This window comes from Sciurus vulgaris (genome assembly GCF_902686455.1).
Source record: "Sciurus vulgaris genome assembly, chromosome: X".
Lineage (NCBI taxonomy): Eukaryota > Metazoa > Chordata > Mammalia > Rodentia > Sciuridae > Sciurus > Sciurus vulgaris.
The window spans coordinates 125,578,979-125,597,326 of NC_136471.1; the positions used below are offsets into that span (position 1 = coordinate 125,578,979).

General features: G+C 39.7%; 1 long non-coding RNA gene across 2 annotated transcripts in view; it reads right to left on the reverse strand.

Annotated features, from left to right (window-relative positions):
- The window catches only part of LOC306650879, a 72,679-nt gene that overhangs the window by 54,217 nt on the left and 114 nt on the right, over positions 1 to 18,348 (reverse strand). The gene's annotated exons all lie outside the window — the stretch shown is intronic.

Genomic DNA, 18,348 nt, shown 5'->3' on the forward strand with positions numbered 1-18,348 from the left:
GAGCTACACCCCTGGCATTTTTTTTTTTTTTTTGGTACCACGGATTGAACTCAGGGGCACTTGACCACTGAGTCACATCCCCAGTCCTATTTTGTATTTTATTTAGAGACAGGATGTCACTGAGTTGCTTAGCACCTCACTTTTGCTGAGGCTGGCTTTGAACTCGAGATCCTCCTGTCTCAGTCTCCCCAGTCGCTGGGATTACAGATGTGCATCACCACACCTGGTCCTGGCATTCTTAAACTACACAGTACACAGACCATATTATTCGTCTGGTGTAAGGTGCCATGGTTATAAGATACCATATATATATATGAACTAAAAATGCTACCTAACTATACTGTGACCTGCTATTGGTTATCAGATGAAACCTGAATTCGGAGATGCTAAAACATGAAAAAAGTGAATCTCAGTATCAGTAAAATATGAAATAGCTCTTGGATATCTCTTAGGATAAAAGGATCTTTGAGAAATGAAGAAATTATAGCTCTGAAAAGGCAAACCATCTACTTAAGGGCATAGGCCTAGTTAGGGACAGAATTGGAAATGAAATCCAATTATCCCCTGCCTAGATCAGAGCTCATGTTCATTAGAGAATTTCATACATCAGGGATAGCCATAGGATTGGTCTGTAAGTTCTTTTCAACTGTGAGAATATAATGTGTTAAAATGTATAAATCACTCTCTGATAGATCGGAAAAGGCTATATAGAATAGCGGGATAATGCACTTGCTAAAAAGTCCCCATATCAAGCATTGGTTTCCATTATAGATTTCCAGGGCCTGTAATAGTGCCTAGATGATACATTTATTAGCAATGTAGGTTCCCAATAAGTGTTAGCTGATTATATCTGGCTTAATGGCTATCAGTAACTTTGGGCCAGTTATTTCATCTCTCTGAGTCTTCTTGGTTTATAAAGTAGGCACACTAACAAGCATCTTTCAAGGGCATCATGCATCAAACAAGATGGGTATGTAAGTATGCCAGGCACAGAAACTGGCCAATAGTGGGGACATCAATGCTAGTCGTCTTCACATCCTAAGTTATTGCTATTAGTCATTAGATGCCAACCTGGTAAAGCCTTTCAAAAAAACCATCTTGCTATAGAGTACAAAGTTCTAGATTTCTGCAGTCCAATATGGTATCCACTAGTCATATGTGGCTATTTAAATTTATAATTAAATTAATTGAAATAAAAAAAATTAGGACTGGGAGTGTAGCTCAGTGGTAGGGAGCTTGCCTAGCATGAGTGAAGCTCTGGGTTCCACCCCTAGAATGGAAAAAAATTCATTTCCTCAGTCACAGTAGCTACATTTCGAGAGTTTATTATTCGTGCATGGCTGTGGCTAGTGATTGATATGCTGGGAAACAAAGGTACAGAACATTTCCATCGTTGCAGGAAGGTCGACTGGACAATGCTGCTCCACACTAATAAGCGTTTAACAGGGCCCTTGGTTTTTTTCCCAGCCCAAGTGAGTATGTCCCAATATTTTACACCAAACAAACATCACTTGACTAATGTATTTGTGCGCCCTCCTGTGGCGAGAGGTGGGAACCAGTCTTCATTTACTGGGGTAAATAAGGGACATCTTAGAAATCTAACAATCTCACCACTGGAAAGAAAAGTTACATGATATAGTGTATGCATACTGAATGCTCTACAGACTACTAAGGCACCTCTGTTTGAGAAGGTTGTACCACGTAATCACATTATTCCTAAATCTCAGTATTTTCTGAACTACCTACACTTGTACCGTAAAGACATTCCCCGTTTAAATAAAGGACAGAACTATATAGCTCTTTAAAAGTGTGGAGAAACAAGGAGGATTATTAAGTGAAGGACCCATGGTACCTGGTAGGTACCTGGCAAGAAACAAGCGGGTACCTGCCATTCCCCCTATGGAGAGTAGGAGGGATAAACGGAGACTCCAGTTCCCGCTGGACGAAGGGGACTCTTGTTTCTTGGTGCCCAGCACCTGAGCCTTCACGGCACTCCTTTACACAGCAGACACATAAACTCAGCCTGCCTGCTTTCTGAGCCCAAAAGTTTATGCCTCACCTCCCCCACCCTGTTCTCACGCTTGCGCAATAAAAATGGAGACCCGTGGCGCAAGGCGGGGCTTCCCGCGGAGCGGTAGGCACTTGAGGGCTGCTGTTGCCAAGCACCTAGGCCACAGGATGCTGGGAGCCTGGGGGGCCCGGGCGACAGCTGACGCTTCTGCCTGGGATTCCAGCCTCACTAATGACCCCCTGATATTGGCAGGGGGAGCTTAACCTGTAAAGGTTTATTTTCTGAAAACAACATCAATATGTCATTTACACCCCTGCGCACACACGCAGGCAAAAATCTGAAAACACAGAGAAATACAAAGAAAATAAAGATCACCCATAATCCTGGCACCCAAAGAGGATCACTTGACTAATATAGCTAAATATAAGGCCCTATTAAACATAGTGGTATTTCCACCCACGCTAGTTTACTTAGCTTCAAAAGCTCAGTGGACATGGCCAGAGAAGCTGCCTCCTGGGGTCTGGTTGCACGGTCAGGTGCAACTTCGGGTCCCTTCACCACGTAGAGCTTGCTTAGTGCAACAGCTGGGTTGAGCCCGATGCACGGTCATCCCTTCAATTGAGCACCCACGTGTATACTATGCTCAGTACATTGTCTCTGTCTGGAAGGAAGTGCCAAGTCACATCTCCCCTAATACAGCTGAAATTCATCAGTCAGGGGTTTCACAATGAATGTTTTTGAAAACCAGGTACATGTTGAACCACTAACGTTCCAAATTTATCTGAGCTCACTGCATTCTGGGGAACAATTACAGTATTGCTTTTTCTTTTTTCTTTTTCCACTCCACTGAGCTATAATTCACATACTATACATTTCATCCATTTAAAGTGTAAAAGTGACTAGCTTTTAGTATATTCAACATCTAATTTTAGAACAGTTACATTCCCCCTAAAATAAACCTGAACAAATCAAGAGTAACTTCCCATTTTCCCCCAAACCTCCCAACCCAGTCAATCACTTATTTACTTTGTGTCTCTGGATTTTGATCTATTCTGGTCATTTCATATAAATGGAATGACTTTTTTTGTGTGTGCCTGGCTTCTTTCACTTAGTATATTTTCAAGATTCATCCATGTTGTAGCATGTATAGGTACTTTATTTCTTTTTATCACAAAATAATATTCCATCATATATATATATATATATACCACCTTTCATTTATCCATTTATCAGCTAATAGGCAGATCGTTTATACATCTTAGCGACTGGGAACACTGCTGCTATTAACATCCATGTATAACTTTTTGTGTAAATTTGTTTTAATTTCTCTTGTGAGTATTCCACCTAATAGTGAAATTTACACTCAACATGTTTAGCTTTTTGAGGAATTGCTAAACTGTTTTCCAATTCTGCTACCCCATTTTACATTCCAGTTTCTCCACATTCTCACCAAAATTTATTATTGTCTGTATTTTTTATTTTAGCTATTCTTGTGTGTGAGAAGTGACATCTCATTTTGGTTTGATAAACATTTTCCTTTTTATGTGCTTTGTGGCCATTTGCACATCTTTTTTTTTACCACATTTTAAAATTGGCATATTATAGTTGTACATAATGGTGGAATCTGTTGTTATATATACATACATACACATACTATAACCATAATTTGACTAATATATTTATACATCTTTATTGGAGAAATGTTAATTCAGATCCTTTGTCCATTTTTTTTTGGGGGGGGGGGGTTCCAGGGATTGAACTCTGGAGCACTAGACCACGGAGCCACATCCCCAGTCCTATTTTGTATTTTATTTAGACAGGGTCTCACTGAGTTGCTTAGCACCTCGTTGTTGCTGAGGCTGGCTTTGAACTCATGATCCTCCTACCTCAGCCTCCTGAGCTGCTGAGATTACAGACATGTGCCACTGTACCCAGTGTGCCTAGCTGCCCATTTTTAAATTGAGTTATTGAAAATTTAGTTTGGTGACTATCTTATATTATTGAGTTGCAAGTGGTCTTTATATATTTCAGATACATTCCTTTATTAGATATATGAATTACAAATATTTTCTACCATTCTATCTTTTCCCTTTATTGATAGCATCATTAGTAGCACAAAATTTTTAATTTTGGTGAGTTCAGTTATCTTTTTTGTCACTTGTACCTTTGGTGTCATAGCTAGGAAATCCAAGGTCAAGAAGATTTGCTCCTATACTTTATTCTGAAATTATTTTAGCTCTTATATTTGTCTATGCTCCATTTTGAGTTAACTTTTGTATGAGGTTTTGAGGATACAATTTCATGAGGATATCTGATTGTCCTAGCACCATTTGTTGAAAAAACTATTTCCCTTATTGGATTATCTTAATGCCCTTGTCAAAATATCAATTGACCATAGATATAAGGTTTTATTGCTGGACTTGCAATTTTATCAGATTAATATGTATCCTTATGCCAATACCACACTTTTTGATTAGTGTAGCTTTGTAGTAAGTCTAGATTTAGGGAAGTTTGGGTCCTCCAACTTGGAGGATCTCTCTCTCTCTCTCTCTCTCTCTCTCTCTCTCTCTCTCTCTCTCTCTCTCTCTCTCTCTCTCTTTGGTACTGGGGATTGAACCCAGGGACCCTTACCCACTGAGCAACATCCCCAGCCCTTTTGTATATTTTTATTTTAAGACAGGGTCTCACTGAGTTGCTTAGTGCCTCCCTGTTGCTAAGGCTGGCTTTGAACTTTTGATCCTCCTGACTCAGCCTCCTGAGCCACTGGGATTACAGGTATGTGCCACCACACCCAGCTAGAATTCTCCAACTTGGTTCAAGATTATTTTGGCTTTCACAAGTCCTTTGACTTTCCATGTGAATGTGAGAATCAGCTTGCCAATTTCTGCAAAGATGGTAGCTGGAATTGTGAGAGGGATTTCATTAAATCTGTAGATCACTCCCATATATAGTCTTCTTTATTTCAGTTAAATACATTGTGAACATCTTTCCACTTTAATAATTAATGTTCATAATTTTTCTTATATAATAATTCAACAAATATTTTTCAGATAATTACAGGATACAAGATGGTCTGGTTGCTGGGTATACAGAGATAAATCACATACATATCCCACCGCTAAAAAAGAGATTTCAACATAGGAAGAGAATAAATCATGAATTTATACTACTCCAAGTATGAGAGGTATAGATAAAATGCTACAAAAAAACATTGCTGGACTGGAGTAGATAGCTCAGTGGTAGAGGGCTTGCCTTGCATGCAGGAGCCTTGAGAGTTCAATCTTCAGTATCATAAAAAAAGAAAAGAAAAGAAAAGAAAAAAATATTATTTACACATATGAAGCATGAGGCAAAGCTCCCACATAGATAAAGCCATTTGGCCAGACTAGGGTTCTCAGATTTGGCATTATTAATATTTGGAGATTATTCTTTGTCATGTATGTTGAAGGATATTTAATAGCATCCCTAATGTCTACCTACTAGATGCCAGTTGTTCCTAACACCTGATTATGACAACCAAATATTTCCAGGCATAGACAAATGTCCCCAGGGAAGCAAAATTTCTCCTGGTTGAGAACCACTGAGTTAAACCTTTATATATTTTTTAATCTGGTCTAAGTTGCCCTGACCTCAAATTTGCAATCCTGTTCCAGCCTTCTGAGTAGCTGGGATTACAGGTGTGAGCCACCACCACACCTAGATCACATAGTCATTTTTATTAGTTACACAGTACATCCCATGAATAATTTACAAATTATGCAACTAATACCCTATAAGCGCACATTCCTGCTGTTTGCAAGTTTTTACTATTTTTTTATAAAACATAACTTTTAGAAAACATGACATCACCATCTCACCCCAATTAGAATGGCGATTATCAAGAATACGAGCAACAACAGGTGTTGGCGAGGATGTGGGGAGAAAGGTACACTCATACATTGCTGGTGGAGTGTGGAAAGCAGTGTGGAGATTCCTTAGAAAACTTGGAATGAACCCTCCATTTGACCCAGCTATCCCACTCCTTGGCCTATAGCCAAAGGACTTAAAATCAGCATACTAGAGAGATACAGCCACATCAATGTTCATAGCTGCTCAATTCACAATAGCCAGACTGTGGAACCAACCTAGATGCCCTTCAATTGATGAGTGGATAAAGAAACTGTGGTATATATATACAATGGAATATTACTCCGCCATAAAGAATGATAAAATTATGGCATTTGCAGGCAAATGGATGAAATTGGAGAATATCATGCTAAGTGAGATAAGCCAATCTCAAAAAGCCAAAGGACGAATGATATCGCTAATAAGTGGAAGATGACACATAATGGTGGGGAGGGAAGGGTTAGTGTTAGGGTTAGAGTTAGGGTTAGGGAGGGGGGCAAGTATGGAGGAAGGAAGTACTGTATAGAGGGTAAAGAGGGGTGGGAGGGGTGGGGGGAAGGGAAAAAATAACAGAATGAATCAAACAACATTACTCTATGTAAATTTATGATTACACAAATGGTATGCCTTTACGCCATGTACAAACAGAGAAACAACATGTATCCCATTTGTTTACAATAAAAAAAAAAAAAAGAAAACATGACATCAGCTCCATAGGGTAAATAGCTACATCATGCTAGATTTTATTTCTTCCCTTTTTTTAACTATAAAAGTTATACTTGAAAATTTTTTTCAAACAGCTTGGAATAAGTTTTTAATTTTCAACCCCATTCCCCAGAAACAGTCTATGGTATGTAGCTTTTAAATTTTTATGTTGATGCAGAAGTGAAATGGCAAAAATCTCCTGTTAGTGCATTTTTATTATTATATGAGATAATTTGGTCTATTTGCTGCACATTTCATCTGGAACTCTTCAAGCGATATTTTTCAAACCACCAGTCTTGGCTCATTGGTGGAATCAAATTAAAGGGTCGTCAAGGCAGCATTTTAAAAAAGTGAAATAGAACAAATCAGATCAGAGTGTATTAACATAAGGAAAAGTACTGCTTTGTGAGAAATTTGTTTCAGTATTAGGATAGACAAATGTAAAATGTATGTTTACTGTGGTTTGCAACCAAGAATGATTTAAAACCAACTACTATAAGCAACCTAAATATGTGTGTGTGTGTGTGTGTGTGTGTGTGTGTGTGTGTGTGTGTATGGGGAAGTCTCTTCTTTGTTGATTAAAATAGAAAAATTAACATATGTTAACAGTCACTCTGAAAAAAGCCACACTTTTATTTTTCTATTTAAAATTTTTTTCATATATATATATATATATATATATATATATATAGTAATAATCTGTCTCATTCTTCCATCCTTCCCATCACCACCACCCCACCCTTCCCCTCATACTAATTCTTATATAGTAATAAATAGTATTTAATGTAAATTTAAGGTCAGGGTTTCATCAATGCAAGTTGCCCTGACTCCTCAGTAATTGATTCAATAAGAATCAACCACAAGCTGGGTGTGGTGGAGCACACCTGTAATGCCCGTGGCTCAGGAGGCTGAGGCAGGAGGATCACCAATTCAAAGCCAGCCTCAGCAACTTAGTGAGGCCCTAAGCAACTCAGTGAGACCCTTGTCTCTAAAAAATACAAAAAGGGCTCAGTGGTTAAGTGCACCCGGGTTCAATTCCTGGTATTCAAAAAAAAAAAAAAAAAAAAAATCAACCACAATGGTTTTTTACATTTACAACTTAAAGAGCATTATAGTATACATTAAGGTATTTTCTGATGTGTTTCAATCTAGTTGTCTTATACCTCTTTATTCACTCAGTTTTACTCATTAAACATGATCACCAAACACTCCTGACTGGCAGGGGTTGAGGGTGTAGATCAATGGTAGAATGTATGCTTCACATGTGTAAGGCCCTAAGATCAATCCCCAGCACAGCAAAAATGAACAAACAAAAACCATTTATTATCATGTCTATCTGTAGGGAACATTGAACATGGTGGCTTATTCAAATGTTGTACTTTTCCTTAGCAACAAGAAGTTAGAGTGGCAGAGTTTAATGGCCATGATGCTCTTGAATAACTTTTAAAATTCTTTTTGGCAGTGCTGGGGATTGAACTCAGGGCCTTACACATGCTAGGCAAGCACTTTACCCCTGAGCCACATCCCCAGCCCCCTTGAATGACTTTTTATTTCATATCGGGATAACACAACAAGGTCCCCATGACCAATTTATATTATTATTTAAATTTTTGTGTACAGTAAAGACTAAATTATTGAGCTGTTCAGTTATAAGACATGGCTAATGAAGGATTTCTCTAAAATCATAATATAATTAAGATTTCTCCCAGAGTTAGCATATGTACTCTAACTTGAAATCATATTTTCTAGGCCACTGAAGCCAAAATCATAGATGAATATGCAAAATGACTTTCAAACTAACATGGACAGAAACCATTTGCTAGACATAAGAAACAGGTTTTCCCAAAAGTTTTACTTTTAAGAGCATCAAAAAGACTTGCTAGAGATAAAATGTTTTAATCTTTCAATTGAGCCTATTCTTTGCCAAAACACCCACAGCCAAATGATGCTTGATGCTAGCTTGGCTGATCTATCAATGAAATCATTAAAAGCCACATGGCAGGGGCATAGAAAAATAAGAAGACATAGAAAAATTAAAAAAAAATTTAATCACTCCTTTTGTGGGAGGGGGTTGCTGTGGGTTGAACTCAGGGGGACTCGGCCACTGAGCCACATCCCCAGCCCTATTTTGTATTTTATTTAGAGACAGGATCTCACTGAGCTGCTTAGTGCCTCGCTGTTGCTGAGGCTGGCTTTGAACTCATGATCTTCAGGCCTCAGCCTCCCAGGTCACTGGGATTACAGGCCCATTACTGCACCCAGCAAATCCTACTTTATAAGGACAGAATTTCATTCTGAGATCTAGTCCTACTTCTTATTTCAGAGATGAGGAAACCCAGGCTTGGAGAAGGTAAGGTTTTTTAATTTTTTAATTTTTTTTTTTTTTTTTTTTTGTACCAGGGATTGAACCCACGGGCAGGTAACCATTGAGCCACATCCCCAGCCCTGTTTTGATTCAACTCTTTGTATGTAAATATCCAATTGTTTCAGCAATATTCCTTGAAAAGAACTTCCTTCATCCATTGAGTTGTCTTTGCTTGCTTTTGTCAAAGAGGTTGAGATTTTTAGCAAAACATCCAGGTGTTCTTTTCATGTTAGTTCTTTTTGCTAATAAACTGACTACAGTTCAGTGTTTAAGGAAATTCTCTGGAGACAGATGACCTGGTTGTTTAAGCATTTCAGAGACAAGCTGTGAGATCATGGGCAAGTTTCTAAACCTCTCTAAGCCTTAGTCCTTAATTGTGTAATCTTTGATAATAATAACAATTAATAATGATCACATGGCTATCACGAGACAAAATAGTATACATAATGCATTTGGCACATAGTGTTTGATAAATGTTAGCTCCCAAGGAGCTGGGACTATAGCCGTGTGCCACTGCACCTGGCTTAAAGCATACACTCTACCATGGAAGTACATCCTCAGCCCTGCACACTTTTCTCTTCAGTACTAGGGACTGAACCTAGGGGCTCCCACATGCTAGGTGAACACTCTAACACTGAGCTACATCCCCATCCCTTTTTTCATATTGACATAAGGTCTTGCTAAATTGTCAGGCTGGCCTTGAACTTGCGATCCTCCTGCTTCAAACTCCCCAGTAGCTGGGATTACAGGTGTGTGCCACCACACCTGGCCATGCATGCTATTTTTAATCTTAATTTTTTTGGAGAGGGTACAAGGGGTTGAACACAAGGGCACTTAACCACTGAGTCACATCCCCAGCTCCTTTTATTTTTTTTGAGACAGGGTCTCACTAGGTTGCTTACAGCCTCTCTTAAGTTCCTGAGGCTAGCTTTGAATCTGTGATCCTCCTGCCTCAGCCTGGCATAACAGCGCCACCATGCCTGGTTTAATCTTAATTTTTAATTAGAAAATTGAGGTGATGATAGTGATGATAGATACATGTGCAGTTTCAAGAAATATTATAGGGCTGGGGCTGTGGCTCAGAGGTAGAGTGCTTGCCTAGCATGTGTGAGGCACTGGGTTCAGTTCTCAGTACCACATAAATAAATAAAGGCATTGTGTCCATGTGTAACTAAAAATAAGAAAAAAAAAAGAAATAGAACCTGTATATGCTTTCCAGAGTTTCTCACAAAGGTAACATCTTGTAAAAGATGTAAAACTCTTGTAAAACTATAGTATCATATAACAGTATTACAACCAGGTTATCAATACTAATACAATCTATTCATCTGGTTCAGATTTCCCATTTTATTTGAACTCATTTGTGTGTGAGTGCTATACAATTTTATGACTTCTGTAGGTTCATGTATCTACCACCATAGGTCAAGATACTGAGCAGTTCCAATACCACAAGCACAAGGACTTTTCAATTTTCCCTTGTATAACTACTTGCACCTTATCACACTGTTCCAGCCACACCCTAAAACCTCGCAGCACTTGTCTGTCTCCATTTCTAAACTTTCCTCATTTCAGAAATGTTATATGGTCAGGCACGGTGGCACACACCTGTAACACTAGTGGCTCTGGAGGCTGAGCCAGGAGGATCACAAGTTCAAAGCCAACCTCAGCAAGTTAGTGAGACCCTGTCTCAAAATAAAGCATAAAGAAAAGGGCTGGGGATATGGCTGAGTGGTTAATAGTCCCTGGGTTCATTATTGGTACCAAAAAAATGTTATATGAATGAATCATAAAGCATATAAACATTTGGAATTGGCTTTTTTTCTCATTCAGCATAATTCCCTGGAGTTTCATCCAAGTTGTTGTGCATCAAAGGTTCCCTCCTTTTTTTGCTGTATTTGTGGTGTGTATGTATAACAGTTTGTTTAACCATTCACCAGTTAAAGGATAAGTTGATTTCACTTTTGGGCTATTACAAATAAAGCTGCTGTGAACATTCATAGATGTATTTTTCATCTAACATTTTGTTTGCTACTAGTATAATTTTCCTTCTGATTGATTTTTCTCATATGATTGGTAATGTTGCCAATTTTTCAAATAAAATCTGTTAGTTTAATAGATTTATACATTTTAAATATGTATAATTTCCCTTAAGAGATTTTGAAGTAATTTTTGAATTATATAATAAATTTCTAGTTTTGCTTCTAATTGTTTGATTTTAATTTTTACAGTGCTTGGAATTGAACTCAGGGCCTCACAAGTGCTTGGTAAGTGCTCTCTCACTGAGCTACATCCCTAACTCACTCCTTATTCCAAAAAGCAATTCCCAGTAGGAATTTGTAAGTGACCTTACAATTACAGATCCTTTAATGACTATGATAGCTTTACATTAATGGCCGTTTCCTCTTTGTAATAATCAAACAGAACAATTTTGCTGTACCTCCTGTACCTCATAAATCTGTACTGGGAGACAAATTTTCCAATCAATATATTCATATGCCATCACTAAGGGCCAGAGAACATGTTACAAAACCTGCGCCTTTAGGTCTTTCAGTGTAGTACAATAACAATGTAATTTACCTTCAGCCACAGACACATTTAAATTTTCCAATTTACTAGGGAATTCTACTCTCAAAGACCATTACTGAGGGCTGGGGATGTGGCACAGTGGTTAAGCACCCCTGGGTTCAATCCCCAGTATCAAAATAAAAACAAAAAGCAAAAGACAAAACGCTGTTTCAAAAACCATTACTGACTCTCTTAAAAGTAAAGCGTGCTTTTGTGGTGGTTATTTACCTGCTGCTTTTTAGTCTATGCTAATCTTTTTCAATCTATTCTGTGACGCCACAAACTCTTTTCCCAAACTCCATGCAGATATTCTTCCTTTTAGGTCTGTCAATGGAAGATTCTGTTGGGAGACTGGAAGAAGAGAGAAGGGACTACTTGTTGCCAGCTTTCCCCAACAGCCCCTGCTCTCCTGGCTCCAGTCTTCACCTTTTGCAGCCTTCCCAACATCACCATAGCATCCATGTCCCCACAGAACCATCAGCACCAACCAGCTGAACCTTGAACCTTCCTTGGTGGTCTGAGCCTTAGCCTAATAGTATGTGCCTCAGACATGTGATCAGTGGCTATGAGGAGTACCTTCAAGAGATTTACACATGCCAACAAGCCAGATGAGGTGGCTGTTTCTTGCAGTTACTATCAGTCCTAGGGGTATAGGGAGCAGTTAACAAATGTTAAATATCTGAGTTACCGGTCTGTCTCTTCTTTCAGCTTTCTAATACCTAGGTGTTCAATTCCTCACTCTCTTTGAAATACTTAGCATGGTTTCTGTTTCCCAGAATAGCACAGCTTTTTTAAATACAATTGCAAACAAAATTTTGCAATTTTTTTATTTTATATTTTTTGGTACTGGGGATTGAACCTGGGGCATTTATCATTGAACTATATCCCTAGCCTATTGTCTATCTATCTATCTAGATATTTGAGAAAGGGCCTCACTAAATTGCTGAGGCTGGCCTGGAACTTGTGATCCTCCTGCCTAAGCCTCCCAAGTCAAATTACTGGGATTACAGGCATGCACCATCACGCCTGGCTGCAAATTTTTTAGTATCTTATCTAAATCCTCTCCAACTACAAGGGTCACATCCCTTATTCAATACAACTCCTAATCTGTGGATGAATTAAGGACTTGGAGAGAGAAGGGGATAGGGCTAGGTAAATATCAGACTTATTTGGTAAAAATCAACAAATGGACTTGGGGTAACTTAAGCAAAATAGGGCATCTTTGTAAGGATGTGATAAGCTTACAGAATCAAAGGAGCCAATTTTTAAAGTGTGGGAACCAGAATCATTTCAGAGATCTAGGAAGCAGGAAACAGTGGGCTGCATCTCTAGGGTGCTTCCCCAGCATGTTTCTATGGAATCCATATTCCAGGAAAGGTGTGGCCTGCTGGGGTCAGGTGCCTACCCTTTGGCTGGCAGAGAGTAGGACACCCTGATGGATAGTCCTCCCAAACTGTAACTGGTTGAAAAATAGTTCACCCCAAAGAAATGAAGCATGCTGTTTCCTGGAGAAAGAAAAACTGGATGATGGCCAGTTAAGACAACAAACTTTCACTACAGTGAACTTTAGAAGAGGTCTTCAGTTATAAATGAGAATGCATCATGGCCCTGCACAGTGGTGCAGGCCTGTAATTCCATATACCTGGGAGGCTGAGGTAGGAGGATCGCACATTCAAAGCCAGCCTGGGCAATTTAATGAGACCCTGTCTCAAAATAAAAAATAAAAAGGGCTGATGTTGTAGCTTGGTGGTAGAGCACCCCTAGGTTCAATGGTTCAATCCTCAGTAATGCAAAAAAAAAAAAAAAAAAAAAAAAAAAAAAAAAAAAAAAAGAATGAAAAGAATGCATTGGCCTGGGGATGGCGCTCTCAGTGGTAGAGTACTTGCCTATCATAAGCGGAAGGTCTGGGTTTGACTGCCAGTCTCCCAACCCCCACAGAAAAAGAGAAAAAAGAATGTCCTGTATACAATGTGCTTAGGGTAGAAAGCTCACTGCAATATTTTTAAAAGGTTCTACAGTTAGGAGAAATAAGCTTTAGTGATCTACTACGCAGAATAGTGACTAAAATAAATAGCAATGCATGTTATATTTCAAAATTGCTAGAAGATTTTAAATATTTTCATCACATAAAAGTATCTGATATGATGGATTTGTTAACTAGCTTGATTTATCATTCTATAGTGTAAATATATCAAAGCACCATGTTGTACTCCATGAACATATACAATTGTCATTTGTCAATTAAAAATAAAATTAAGGAAGGTTTTTTTCAGAACTGAGGATTGAACTCAGGAATGCTCTATCACTGACCTACATCCCCAGTCCTTTTTATTTTTTATTTTGAGACAGGGTCTCACTGAGTTACTGAAGCTGGCCTTGAACTTGCCATCCTCTCGCCTCATCCTTGAGTACCTGGGATTATAGGTGTGTGCCATTATGCCCAGCAAAAGGAGGTTTTACATATAAAGCTCTCTCATTACTGCCTCTGGGTTTGGACAAACCCAGTTGAAGTTTCTCACTAGTTTTCATTTGACAAATATTTATTTACTACGCCCCAGTGATTCTCAGTCTAAGCCCCAGTGATTCTAGCCTAGGTCACTTCCTTTATTCACTGTCACCAATGTGGAGTTTGTGTGGCTTGACATTAACAGCTAGCATGAAGGGTAAGTTGGCCTTTTAAAATCCAGAGGAACACTTCACAAAAGTTAAATATTAATGTGATTATAAATACAAAACAATTACTTCACTTTACTTAATATTACAATAGTAAATTAAAAAGTCCAAACAAGTACAGTGTATTTTCTATTATAATAATTTTTCTTCAAACTCCTTGCACATTTAACAGTATTTAAGTACTTAGAATTCTACCACATGAAGACAACTCTTCTCATTTGTATTACTCCTCATATATTTTCCTTATATATTTTTTCTAAAATGTATGGCATTTTTGGTTTACAAAAGTAATGTGTGTCCATTGCATAAATTTTTTAAATAGGGCAATCTAGGAAGAAATAACCATTTTCCATATACCAGTACCAAGAGACAATGGCTATTAACAGTTTAGTATATTTGCATTTTCTCCTAATGATTTGGATGAAAACAATTGGATCTGAAACAAAACTGGTATTCCTTATACTCTTCTTTTGTGTGTATAATTTGCAAATTTTTCTGTAATGAACTTTGTTTTTCTAGAAAAACAAAATAAATGTATCAGTCGGGCCTGGTGGCACATGACTGTAATCCCAGTGACTTGGGAGGCTGAGGCAGGAGGATCACAAGTTCAAAGCCAGCCTCAGCAATTTAGCAACACTCTAAACAACTCAGAGAGACCCTGTCTCTAAACAAAATATAAAAAAAGGGGCTGGGGATGTGGCTCAGTGGTTAAGCACCCCTGGGTTCAATCCCCAGTACCAAAAACAATAAAAAGAAAGAAATGTATCAAATAGCAGGATCTCTCTGTGTCTTATTCATCTAGGAATCTCCAGTTCCCAGAACACTGCTTGGTACACAATAGATACTCTTAGAAAAATCTTGGTTTTTGTTTTATTTTTTTTTTTTAGTTGTAAATAGACACAATATCTTTATTTTATTTATTTATTTTTATGTGGTGCTGAGGATGGAACCCAGTGCCTCACACATGCTAGGCAAGTGCTCCACCACTGAGCTACAATTCCAGCCCCCAGAAAAATCTTTTTTGGATGCCTAAGATTTTTGCCCTAGAGCAAGTGAAACACAGTTGCTAATGAACAGAGTCACTGTGCAGCCGTGTCCGGTATTCTTTCTTTCTCCTGTTTCTTTTAGTAGTTTGTTCTACCACATATGCTATTTAATACAAGACTGAATTCAAATTCTACTTCAAATACTCATTTGCTATGTGACCTTAGCAAGAAACATCACCATCCTGCCTCAGCTTCCTCATCTGATAAGCATTGGTCCATGTGCAGTGGGCACAAAACTAAAATCTTGCCTTAAAAAAATTTGCAGTCAGGTGGTAGTAAATGTTATGAAAAACAAAAGAAAAATAAGAAAATAAAGGGGATGGAAAGCAATTACCTGTACAGGCAGATGAAGACATGCTACTATCTCATAAAGGGTGATCAGGGACGGTTAAAGGTTTTTAAAACATCCTAATGTTTTCTGAACTTCAAGTTGTAACAAAATACAACCGTGAAAGCAGTTTAGAGTGGTCTGTATTTTTAAAAATAAAATACCAGAGTGCATAACACATATTAAAGATGAGCATTTATTTGTGTAACTTGTTTGTTTATATGCACTGTGCACTAATCTGCAAAACACCATCAGGCTTGGAGCAAGTGGTGGGTAGTGCTATAGCAACTTTGAGGTAAGCAGTCTTGGGCAAAGGTACCTCAACAGGGCCTCTCTTGGTTAAGATAATCCTTGCCTCTTGTGTGCACATATTTGTGCCTTACTTGATTAGTAGACTTAGCAGAGTACAGGAGAGACAAAGAGACAAGCACAGAAAAAGTGCCAAAAAAAAAAAAAAAAAAAGATTGAGACCAGAGCCAAAGAGAGAAATGCAAACAAAACTGAACTATTAAGCAATTCAAGACAGAGATTTGGTATTATATTTTTACACTAAAAAGCATCTGATGGGAAAAAAACTAAAAGTTATAGAAACAGAATTGACAAATTCAATAGCAACAAAAAATCCAAAGCTAACAAAATATTCTTTACATATTTTCAGATTAAGTGTATGATAGTACATGAATATTCTCATAAATTCCCCAAATAGCTGGGCATGGTGGCACAGGCCTGTAATTCCAGTGGCTTGGGAGGCTGAGGCAGGCCGATTTTGAGTTCAAAGCTAGGTTCAGCAATTTAGCGTGGCCCCAAGCAACTTAGAGAGACCCTGTCTCTAGATAAAATGTAAAAAGGGTTGAGGGCGTGGCTCAGTGGTTAAGGGCCCCTAGGTTCAATCCCCCGGACCTGCCCCCACCAAAAAAAAAGAGAAATTCTCAAAATATCTGCTCCATACATATTTTCTTCTCTGGCCCTCAGGGAGGTAGATAGTATAAAGAATTTAAAGCCATATTGTCTGGGAAGATTTCTTCTCAGTCCTTTAACCATTTAATATGTTTTGGAAATTATGTGTACCTATCAGAAATGAGTAGACTATATTAAAGGGAGATAGGAAATCACCTCCCAAGCCTTTTCTTGCTGAGCACATGAAGTTCTCTTTGAAGCAGAACTGTAAGACAATTATTCTAGAACAAGGTGGACAAACCACAGAACTTCAGCTAAATCTAACCCACGTGTTTTTTGTATGGCCCTTGAGCTGAGAATGATTTGTACGTTTTCGAGTGGATGAAAAAAAATCAAGAGACTATATTGTGATCTGTGAAGCTCAAATTTCAGTGTCTATAGTTTTCTGGAACGTGGCCAGGTTTTTCACATTGTCTATGGCTGCCTTTGCGCTACAACACAGCAGAATCAACTAGTTGCCCCCAAACCTAAAATATTTCCTATCTGGCACCTTTTAGAAAAAGTTTGCCAACCAGTGTTCTAGAGTATGAGGACTGTACGCTGAAACACCCTTGTAACTCTTTTCCCTCTCCAGCCACCCCCTCAACGTTAGTCACTAACAGGATTCCAGGACCTAACATGGAAGGAGGGCTTTAGAATAATGGATTGTACTGTAGGGGTAACCAGAGACACAAGACAGTAAGTTTTTCTGTTGGGGAACATTACTGGTTCTGCCACCAACTAGGGGAAGGTCTAGGCTTGTTTCCCGATCAAAAAAGTGGGCATCACAGCGGCATCTGCACAACTGCTTTTGAGCATGAAGGCACTTGGAAAGGTGTCAAAGCAGCAAATGTTCCGGGGGGTGCTTTTCCAAGGGGAAGCTCTCCGGGTCTGGACGCAGACTGCGGCTCCCTTTGCACGTAGGCACCTCGGCCTCCTAACACCACCTCATCCCCTCTGGTCTGCCCCTCATTTTCTCCTATTCCCCTTTTGGTCTTGCTGCCCCATTTCTCCTCACCTCCCCCCGCCCCGCCCCGCATCCTCAGGAGCTAAGCTTCTGGGCAGAGCAGGACCCAGGTAAACCGTCCCCATCAGCCCAAACTAGCTCTCTTTCCAGCTTGGGGTGGGGTCGCCCTGGAACCCCTGCAGGTGAAAAGAATGACTCAGCAGGGACCAGGGCCCTGGCCGAAAGGAACGCCAGTGCAGGCACAAAATCCTTGAAGCAAAAAGGCCGCAAACCAACATTTTAAAGACCCAAACGTGTGAACAAACTAAAATGTAATTCAAGTCGGCTTTAGGCTATCAGCGGCCTGGAGGCCTGTACCACCATAGGCCGCACATTGAGCCTAACAAGGGAGGCCTGGCGGCTAAAGGCAGAAAACGCCCACGGCCTCTGCAAAAGGTCCCCTTTGCCTCAAACATCGCCTTGGCCTGACTGGGCCCCAGGAAAGGCCGGTCGTCTGGATGGGAACAGTTGCAGGGTGCAGAGAATTGCGCGTCAGTGACTATGGGGAAGACTTTGAGGGCACTGTAATCTCTCGAGAATAGGAACCATTTTCCTCTATCGCTCTGAGATTTTGCTTGGCTAAGCGGCGGCAGCCTCCCTGCCCCCTCCCAATCCCACCGCTGCTGTTGCTGCTTCGAGCAACCACGCCCCGCGGGCCCCAGGGCTAGCCAGCCCAGGGATAGCGGCCCCCGCGCAGCCGGCCCGCCGCGCCTCCATTCGCCCCACCCCCGCGCACCCCCACCCGCCCCCGCGACCGGCCCTGGGAGCGCCGGGCGAGTCCTCGCGCCTGCGCCTTGCCAACTTCCTGCCGCGGAACGCCCCACCTAC